Genomic DNA, 10,061 nt, shown 5'->3' with positions numbered 1-10,061 from the left:
GGTGAAGTAGTCTTTTGGTCCCCAGCCAACCATCACATCAGATACTCTGGTCCTAGACCTCCCCAAAACTCCTAGCATGACAACATATGTTAAGCCCTCTGGAGCTGTGAATTCCACACACCCTCCCATAATCTCCACATATCCTACTCTCTTGGGCAAGTGGGAAAGAGAGGGGGAAGAATATTTGCCCATAAATGCAGAAAGCTACACTAGTGCTGCTTATTTTTCACATTACAAATTAAGTTCTTATCCAGGCGGGAAGACTCTGGAATGACTGGTGAACTAGTGAAACTGTGAGATCACAAGAGTCATGAAAGTGAAAACTGAAGAACTGGGCAGAGAGAGGATTTTTCATGAGACTGTTTAACATTTTATTTTATTTGTTTTTGTTAAAATTACAGAGAGGGGGAACCTTTGTTAACTATTCAACAGATTTGCCCTTTGTGGGATTATTGCTCACAGTACACATCCTTGAGACCACCCAGAAGTTCTCCAACAAAACAAAGGAAGAGCAGATTTGACATTATTGATCTTTCTAATGCTAAAAAAAAAAGAAAAAAAAAGGAAAATAAATCTTCCGAGAATGACTTTTAGCAATTTAAAAGGTAAATTAAAAGGTACTCATAGAATTATGAAATGTCTAATAAACATACATCAATTTACCATCAAATATGCCACTAATTCATATTTAAATAACAAAGAATTAATTAAAACATCATCATCTTCATTTAGGTGAGCTTCCTTTTAGCATAAATGTGTTAATAATATTACTTTAGCCTCATTATAAATAGAAAACATATTTTTAAATTGTTCATATGCTTCAATTTTTCTAAAACAGCAAAAAAGCTTCAAAACCTAATGACATGAATTCAGGAAGAAAGGCCAAAAATTTCTTCTATAAATTCAAGTAGTTCTATTAGTAACAGGGAAAATAAAATCTTTTTATCTAAACATTATGTTATCCTTCTTTCTTCCCATTATGTTCATAATACTATGTTCCTGATCTCAAGGCCAGGCTAGAGTCACTATAAATATTCTATCTGATGTAGATGAAGCACATTGATTTAAGTGGGGAAGATTTGAATAGCGTACCTCTAAAGAGCTGCCACAGTCGATGTGGGTTTGAGGATGAGCTCTTCTCACTCCTTAGAAAATGCCTCATGTAGCCGGCATAATATATAGCCTGTGACAGCTACAATCCTATCACTTGCCTTGTCATGGTGATGGTGTTCTTAATTGAACGTGAGAGTGGAAAAGGTGAGTGTCTGGCGCCTTATAACCAGCTTGCTCTGGGCAGAAGTGCCTCATTAGCCATGGTAGGCAGCTCACCAAGAAGGGACTCCGATTTCAAACCAAGAACATCAGGCCTGGCCAAATGGTTTGCAAAAATTGTGCCAATCACACATGCTCCATGGGTCTTCGTCTTTAGGGAGTATATCAGTAGAATGTCAGGATGTCTCCTGGAAACGGAGCACAAGTTCGTTGCCTGATGGCTGTGGAAAATGGAAAAAGGCTACTGCATTCTGGGTGCATAGCTGGTTAAAGAAGCAGGCCCAAGCACCATGTTTGGCTTCCCTGAATGTGGGAACAACAACAGGGAAATCAAAAAAAGTAGCTGAGAAGCTGAAGAGAAGTGCAATGTTTTGTCGAGCGGAACAATGAGAAGCCAGTAAAAATAGATGGTATAGAATTTAAGTCTGTGCATTAAATTAGGGCTGTCAAACAATTAAAAAATTAATACCGATTAATTGCGTGATTAATCACACTGTTAAACAATAATAGAATACCATTTATTTAAATATTTGTGGATGTTTTCTACATTTTCAAATATATTAATTTAAATTACACCATGAAATACAAAGTGTACAGTGCTCACTTTATTTTTTATTATAAATATTTGCACTGTAAAAAACAAAAGAAAAAGTATTTTTCAGTTCACCTAATACAAGTACTGTAGTGCAATCACTTTATCATAAAAGTTGAACTTACAGATGTAGAATTATGTACAAAAAATAACTGCATTCAAAAATAAATCAATGTAAAACTTTAGCATCTACTAGTCCGCTCAGTCCAAGTTCTTGTTAAACCAATCGCTTAGACAAACAAGTTTGTTTACATATGAAGCAGATCATGCTGCCTGCTTCTTGTTACGTCACCTGAAAGTGAGAACAGGCATTCACATGGCACTGTTGCAGCCAGCATCGCAAGATATTTATACGCCAGATGTGCTAAAGATTCATGTCTCTTCATGCTTAATCCACCATTCCAGAGGACATGCGTCCAGGCCGATGACAGGTTCTGCTCGATAACAATCCAAAGCAGTGTGAACTGATGCATGTTCATTTTCATAATCTGAGTCAGATGACACTAGCAGAAGGTTGATTTTCTTTTTTGGTGGTTTGGGTTCTGTAGTTTCTGCATTGGAGTGTTGCTCTTTTAAGACTTTTGAAAGCATGCTCCACACCTCATCCCTCTCAGATTTTGGAAGGCACTTCAGATTCTTAAACCTTGGGTCGAGTTAGAAATCTCACATTGGTACCTTCTTTGCGTTTTTCAAATCTGCAGTGAAAGTGTTCTTAAAATGAACAACATGTGCTGAATCATCATCAGAGACTACTATATCATGAAATATATGGCAGAATGCAGGTAAAACAGAGCCGGAGACATACAGTTCTCCTCCAAGAAGTTCAGTCACAAATTTAATTAACGCATTATTTTTTTAATGAGCATCATCAGCATGGAAGCATGTCCTCTGAAATGGCGGCCGAAGCATGAAGGGGCATATGAACGTTTGCATATCTGGCAAATGTAACTACCTTGCAATGCTGGCTACAAAAGTGCCAGGCGAATGTCTGTTCTCACTTTCTGATGACATTGTAAATAAGAAGTGTGCAACATTATCTCCTGTAAATGTAAATAAACTTGTTTTTCTTTGCGACTGGCTGAAGAAGAAGTAGGACTGAGTGGACTTGTAAGCTATAAAATTGTACATTGTTTTGTTTTTGAATGCAGTTATGTAACAAATCTACATTTGTAAGTTGCATTTTCATTGTAAAGAGATTGCACTACAGCACTTGTATGAGGTGAACTGAAAAATACTATTTCTTTTATCATTTTTACAGTCCAAATATTTGTAATAAAAAATAATATAAAGTGAGCAGTGTACACTTTGTATTCTGTGTTTTAACTGAAATCAATATATTTGAAAACGAGAAAAACATCCAAAATATTTAATAAATTTCAATTGGTATTCTATTGTTTAACAGTGCGATTGAAACTGCGATTAAAACTACGATTAATTTTTTTGAGTTAATTGCGTGAGTTAACTGCCATTAATTGACAGCCCTAATTGAATACTTTTATTCAGTGTTGAGTCATGGGAACGTGAATGTGGATGTTAGGAGCAAATGAAGAGTGCTTGGTGTAAACAGAGGAGTTGATGAGAATTTTATACTATAAGAATATGTCACATAAACCAAAGAGCAAAGTGTAGAAGTTCATGATTAGGCCAGCCATGACATACGGGTCAGAATGCTGGCCAATGAGGAAGACAGAAGAACAACTACTTCCACTACCAAAATGAGAATGTGCAGGTGGATGCTGGATAAGACAAAAACTGACATACTATGCAGTGAAACAGTATGACCCATGATGGAGGCAGGTCCCATCATGGAAAAGCTCAGGGAGTATCTGCTGAGATGGCTGGGTCATGTGAGATAACGAGATGTGAGATATGTTGGCCACAGAGTACAAGAGCTAGTAGTCAGAGAACAAAGAGCATGAGGAAGACCTAGAAAAAGGTGGTTCAAGAAGCTGAAGGAAGATATGAAGAAGGTTGGTTTCAGCTTAGATGTACTTGACAAAAATGCTTGGAGATGAGGAACAAGAACTGCCAAACTGGATTGATGGGACAAGGCGAAGGAAAAAGAGATTTGAGTAGCGTATGAAATATTTTTAGAATATGTAACAAAGGGTCAAATTTTGTAAGGGAATTCAATAAAGAGAAAATTCTTACAGACACTGCCAAAGGTTTTGGAATAACTAATTTTCTTGTACCCCCAAATTTTCCATACACACAATTTTCTGATGTACCAAAACATTATTTTTCATTAACCTTGCTAGAGATTTAGAGCTTTTACCCTACCGAAGTCAATGGCATCTTTTACATTGACTCCAGTAGCCTTTGAACCAGGCTCTTAGTACTCCCATTTTGCACTTGTGCTTCATTATGTCTTCTCTTAGAATTTTCCCATTTTTTCTATAGTTAAGGTTCTTTGATCCAGATCTTAAATATTTGATGAAACTGGACCTAATTTTGATTTAAAAAAAATCAAATTAAGACTACAGAATTTGAATAGTTTCTAGTTAAACTTTTGAAGTGATTTATTTTGTTTAGGGGTTGATCTGTGAATAGCTAATTGAACTACTTCAACAGTAGTGGAGCCCCTCTGGGAAACTGGGAGAAGACAACAAATCTGCTCCTCATATAACCAACGTGCTTTATACTGCAGTATTTGACTTTGTTTGGTCCAAGAAAGAGCAGCAGTGGGAAGGAGACATGGATTTTAACTGAATACTCTTTGTTTCTGCACACCTGCAGGGAGCATAGCAGGACACTCAGCTAGAAGGACCCAGAAACACTACTGGTGACTGGGATATAGTTATTTTATAGATCAGCAAAGTCCAGAGTGTATAGCCAGTCAACTACTTTTAGAAGAGATATTTTGTTTTATAGGGTAGCCATATTGAATTGTTCCTTGATTTAATACTAACTCAGGTTGAGATCCAGAATGGGCCAGAATCTTCCTGTCTTTTTGATTTTCAGGAAGTGCATGGCATAAAACACCGTCTCTCTTTCACAAAGTAGTGGCTGGCCCACGCTCTCCTCTGTGTGGAGGGATGATACAGTATGCTTTAGTGGGGACAGTAAGGCTGCTTTATTGAACATATTAGGGGAAACCTAAGTTTATTCTGATGCAGGTAGTAGGTTTGCTGAGTCCTTATGCTTTTGGTGGTTGAAGCTGATTCAAAGGAAGAACGGTCTTGTGGGTAAGGCAATGGGCTGGGAGTCAGGAAATTTGGAATTATTTCCTGGATTTGCTATCTTTGTGACTTTGCTAAATGACAATCTCTCTTGCTTCATTTTTCCCATTTACACCATGGGGATAATCATGCTTCTGAGATGTTATGAGGTTAAATGTATTAATAGATCAGAGGCACTCAAACTATGCCAATAAGTGGTATAGAAGTGCTTCAAGTGGGTTTATTTTTTTGAAGGATTCTGGGCTGGCCTCATACCAGAATTACTGGCATTTTCAGGATTGTTTTCAGGAGAACCTGGAGTCATAGGTGCTGGAACTAGGAGTGCCGCCACACCCCCTGGCTTGAAGTGGTTTCCTTATATACAGGGTTTACAGTTTGATTCAATGGCTCTCAGCACCGCCACTGTAAAAATAGTTCCAGCATCCCTAGCTGGAGGCATTCCCAATTGCTGGACTGACAGCTGCAGACAGCTCTGACATCCTTGTGCAGTGTGCCCAACTTCCAGGCAGAGATTGCAGCAACTATGCTCATCAATTATAAGCATGTTTTTCTTCTCCATGGACACGCCTCAAAGCTTCTGAGTGGTCTTTCTTCTTCTCAAGGGAATGAGGAATCTGGCATGCAGAAAAATAAGATACTAAGAATGAGACACTTTGGTACTCCAAAACCACAAATAAAACTGAAGCAATGCAGATAAACAAATGCATAAATAAATCACAGAAGCACTGAAATACACATACTGATGGCAAAAGCCAATCACTGAGGTATAGGTGCTGAATCACAGGCCTGAACTGAGGTAAACACAATTAAGAAGAGCAAAGAAGGGAGCTGGCTAGAAGTGGCAAGGGCAGGGCAGCCAAAGCAGGCTTGGCACTAAAACCGATGAAAAGCTGGCACAGCAATGGGAGAGCCAAGAAACTGACCAGACGGCTGCATGGGCGAGCACCGGTGTGCCACCCCGGCTGTCCAACTCTCTGCTCTAGGCAGGGCGTGGCGCCCCGCCAGGGGATCAGCATGGCGGGGCCCTGCCTGTCCCAGGTACATGTGCTGAGAGGAGCTTAAGAGCACCATCTCCTACGAGCCCCCCACACGTACGCACTGGGCCTCCTCATCCCGCACCCGGAGGACGCCAGGCAGGGTGGCCCGGCGCGGGAGCTGGGGAGAGTCTTCTGAACGGCCGTCGCCCCCCGCCCTCCCGGAACCATCCGGATGCGGGGGTCGGGTGTGTCAGATGCAGACCGCCCCAGCCCCTACGGGGAGGCCCGGCGTGGCCACACGCTCCTTCTCCCAGCGCAGGTTTGAGCCAGGGCGGGCGGGAAAAGCCGTTGAGAGAAATCGAACAGGACAGACAGCGGTGCCCGCGCGCGCCCACGGGGCGAGGAAGGAGACGGAGTAGGACGGGCGCGCGCATGCCGCTTTCGGCAGCGGCTGCGCGTGCGCCGTAGCAGGCGCTTACCTCATTGTCAGCCGTCAGCCCCGGCCGCGCAGCGGGCCTGATTTCCGGGGGAGGGGCCAGAGCGCGAAGGACACGGCCCGGGTGTGCGCGGAGCCCGGCCCATCCCACCCCTTAGCTGCCAGGCGCTGCCGGCATTCATCCGAGACGACGGGACGCGGAGCCCGGGCCCCGCAGGAGGAGACCGCACAGACCCCGACCCCATCCCTGTGGTGAGTGCGGCGGCGGCGGCGGCGGGGGGCGAGTGCAGCAAGACCCCTCCCCACTACGCCGGGAGTACTGGGGGGCTGGACCCCTCCCCTGGGCTGTGGGGTTGGAGGTCCCTTCCCCACCCCTTGGCCGGGCGTCTTGCTGTCGATGCAGCCCTCCCATCTCGTGGTGCCTGGGTGGGTTGGGGCTTGGCTGTGATTTGCTGGCTGTGCCGGGGATGCTGCAGCATCACCAGGCTCCTAGGCCAAGGGGATGTGTCATGAAAAACATGAGCCGCCTGGGGAGGAGGGAGGCTCTCTCTGCATGATACGCTAATAGCAGGGCGCAGCCTTAACCTTTTATCTTGTCTGAATGTCACTTGCAGCAGCTGATGGCTTCGCAGCGTTGACTGCTGTGCTCCCTGTGCCAGAGGTGTGGCCATCGTGGGCCGCAGGGCTCTACACCAGGGTCGCCATGCCCGTGTGGGGCATTCTTTGGGGGCAACTGTAGCAGGATGATGAGTTAAAAGTAGTCTTGAGTGGTACACCGCTGCAATCACCTCTTCTCTATTTTAAACATGGCTTTTTCCTGTTGCTAACACCCACAGAAACAATAGAGGAAACCGCAGTTAAGGCCCTGCTGAAGGAAAAGAATCTGTGCAAAGTGTGAGTCTGTGAGTTTGCCTGTGAGGAGCCCTTTGTAGGGTTGGGGTCTAACATGGGAAATGCACATACCTGAAGTAAACAACCTGAAAAAATAGATAATCTTTTTCTCTGTCTTTCAGTTTTACTCTAGGGGTTGTTTGTAACAATAACAGGAAAATGGTTTTTGGAAAGAAATAAATTCACATTCCATTAATGAGGATAAGACCTTGCCTGTATCACCCATTGCCTTTTGTAACTTCATATTCAATCAAATGTACTTTAATGTGCCAATGCACTTAGGCAACATTAAACCCTAACCTTGACTTGGAGCAGCTCAAGCTCTGTCTTCAAACTGAGGGCTTGTCTAAACTACAAAATTAGGTTGACCTTCAGGTTCTGTGGTAATTAAAACAGCCATTCTATCCACATTACCCTCCTTCTGCTGGTAGTGTGCGTCCTTACCAGGAGCACTTGCACTGACTGAAGTGAGGCATTGTGAGGTACTGACAGCTGGAGTCTGGGGCACTGACCGCTCCAGCTGTGTGCCAGGCAGGGGCTCAATTTGACATCAGGGAACCTACCTGCAGTGAAATTGACATTCCTGTCAGTTTCACAGCTGCTGCTATTTCACATTTCTTCTCTGATTCCTGCTTGAACTAAAAGCAGCTGTGAAACTGACATTCTTGTCAGTTTCACCACAGGTAGACTCAGGGCTGTGAAATCCAGTCCTGTGCTGGGCTAATAGCTTGGGCTGTCAGATTTACAGCAGGGAGTGGGGGGCACTCCCACTGGGAGCCTTGCTGCTGGTCTGATTGCCTGGAGACCTGCTGCAGCCTCATGGGGAGAAGGAGAGTCCAGCTGCCTCCCAGTGAGGGATTTGGTGAGGGAAGGAGAGCCCAGCCTGGGCGATGACTGGGCTTGGGTGGTTCTTCTGCCCCCACCAATTCCACACCATGAGTTGGCGGCAGGGCTCCGGACTGCCAGCAGGTGCTGTGAGTAATGCAGTGTCTACACAGACACACTCACCCTAATTACACTGACCTAAGTGCTATGCCTTTTGCAGAGGTGGAGTTATTAGGTCAATGTATGGGGCAGCTTACATCGGTGGGAGCACCATTCTAGTGTAGACACTGACATAGTTAGGTCACTGAAAGCTGCCTTATGTTGACCTTACTCCGTAGCGTAGACCAGGCCAAAGATTGCAGAACTGAATGGGAACAATGCTGTGGCAGCATACTAGTGTCCAACACAGACATGAGGTAAAGAGGGGAAGACTAAAACATCATGACAGATACGTGGGCCAGTACTTGAGGTAACCACTTGCCTACACCACTCTGTAAAATTTATATTTAACACTTAACAAACAACATTTTCTCATCTCTTCCCATAATGAGAGAACTAAAAATATTTTACTCGTTGTCTACAATGGGTAAAAAATCCCAAAAACCTGTCAGTGGGCAAGTAGAATATTAGAAGGTTGCTCGTCATAGAAAAGGGAGTGAAACTTAGACTTCTAGACTTCGAAGCTGCAATTTGTTTATTTTGTAAAAGTTTTTTGTTTGTTTTTCGAAAACAAAAGCTGAATTCAGTGGTTAATTCACCAGCTTCAATTTGTCGGGGGTTGAAAAGAGTGCATTTGATGTATGGCTTATTGTTTAACTTGGCCTCAAGCGTGTTTTTGTGGGAAGACTCCTGTTGAAGCCATTGAATCTCTATGCAATCATAGAGGTCCACTTGCATGGGTCAGCTTGTTGGATTGGTGCCTTAGCTCTTACCACGTATTTGCATGTTGTGTGTGAGCCTGGAGTGGTAAAATGCTGCTGCTGCTACTACTACTAATTCTGGTGCAACATGTAAGCTTTTATTCAGGTGCATTTTTATAGAACCAAAACCCAATACAAACCATGGAAATGTTTGTAAATTCCAATAGAAACAGTTTTTAAAAAACATTCTTCTCTAGTACTTTCCATTCCAAAGTTCAGCATTATGGTAGTGTTTAGGAACCAAAAAGTTACTTTTATAAACAAAAATGAAACTAATAAACTCTTGAAATTGAAAGGTTTCAGAATAGCAGCCGTGTTAGTCTGTATCTGCAAAAAGACCAGGAGTACTTGTGGCACCTTAGAGACTAACAAATTTATTTGAGCATAAGCTTTCTCTGTAGCCCATGAAAGCTTATGCTTAAATAAATTTTAGTTTCTAAGGTGCCACAAGTACTACTGGTCTTTTTGAATTTGAAAGAAATTCAAAATGTAGACAAACAGCATACATAGTGTAATGGATTCTGTGAAGGTAGAATTGATATATTTTAAACATTGGCTAAATATTGCAAAAGTGAGTGTCTAAAGTTAAGCACCTAGATATGGATATGTCTGGTTGTTATTAATGTAAAGAATTTAAAAACATTATTATGCTCTTTTTATCCTTTGCTCTGTCTGAGCAGATAATGAAAATTGGTTAGTCTATTTTATTTTGTTCATAGTCAGTTTCATTATTAGGTTCCTACTGTTTTGGCTGCAATCATTGTAGGGTATTGTTTTGTAAATACAAATGAAAAACTACTTTGAACAAATAATGGGAATATTTTTACTTTGGAAATTTTCTATTTTTAGTCTTTATTAAACCTTGATTTTTTTTAAAAAAGAAACTCTAAATATTTATCTAAGGAGTTAGTAATGTAGTTACCATGTTTTCTCCCCCAGAAACATGACCTCAATCTGGTCAAATCACGC

General features: G+C 42.4%; 1 protein-coding gene and 1 long non-coding RNA gene across 9 annotated transcripts in view; one reads left to right on the top strand and one right to left on the bottom strand.

Annotated features, from left to right (window-relative positions):
- Positions 1 to 347: 347 nt before the first annotated feature.
- LOC125639778 (uncharacterized) lies at positions 348 to 6,610 on the bottom strand. The gene is made up of 2 exons (XR_007357595.2): positions 6,500 to 6,610; positions 348 to 5,657 (listed from the first exon to the last, which is right to left on the bottom strand). It is a non-coding gene; the product is annotated as an uncharacterized LOC125639778 (long non-coding RNA).
- CCSER2 (coiled-coil serine rich protein 2) overlaps positions 6,589 to 10,061 on the top strand; it is a 136,579-nt gene continuing 133,106 nt past the window's right edge. For all 8 annotated transcript variants that reach the window (XM_048857474.2, XM_048857475.2, XM_048857473.2 and 5 more), the window contains exon 1: positions 6,589 to 6,708. The gene's annotated coding sequence lies outside the window, so the exon portion shown is untranslated. The remainder of the gene's footprint in view (positions 6,709 to 10,061) is intronic.

Source organism: Caretta caretta, chromosome 7, assembly GCF_965140235.1.
Source record: "Caretta caretta isolate rCarCar2 chromosome 7, rCarCar1.hap1, whole genome shotgun sequence".
Taxonomy (NCBI): Eukaryota; Metazoa; Chordata; order Testudines; family Cheloniidae; genus Caretta; species Caretta caretta.
Note: the sequence above shows the minus strand (reverse complement) of the source record. Positions and strands in the feature narration are given on the sequence as shown.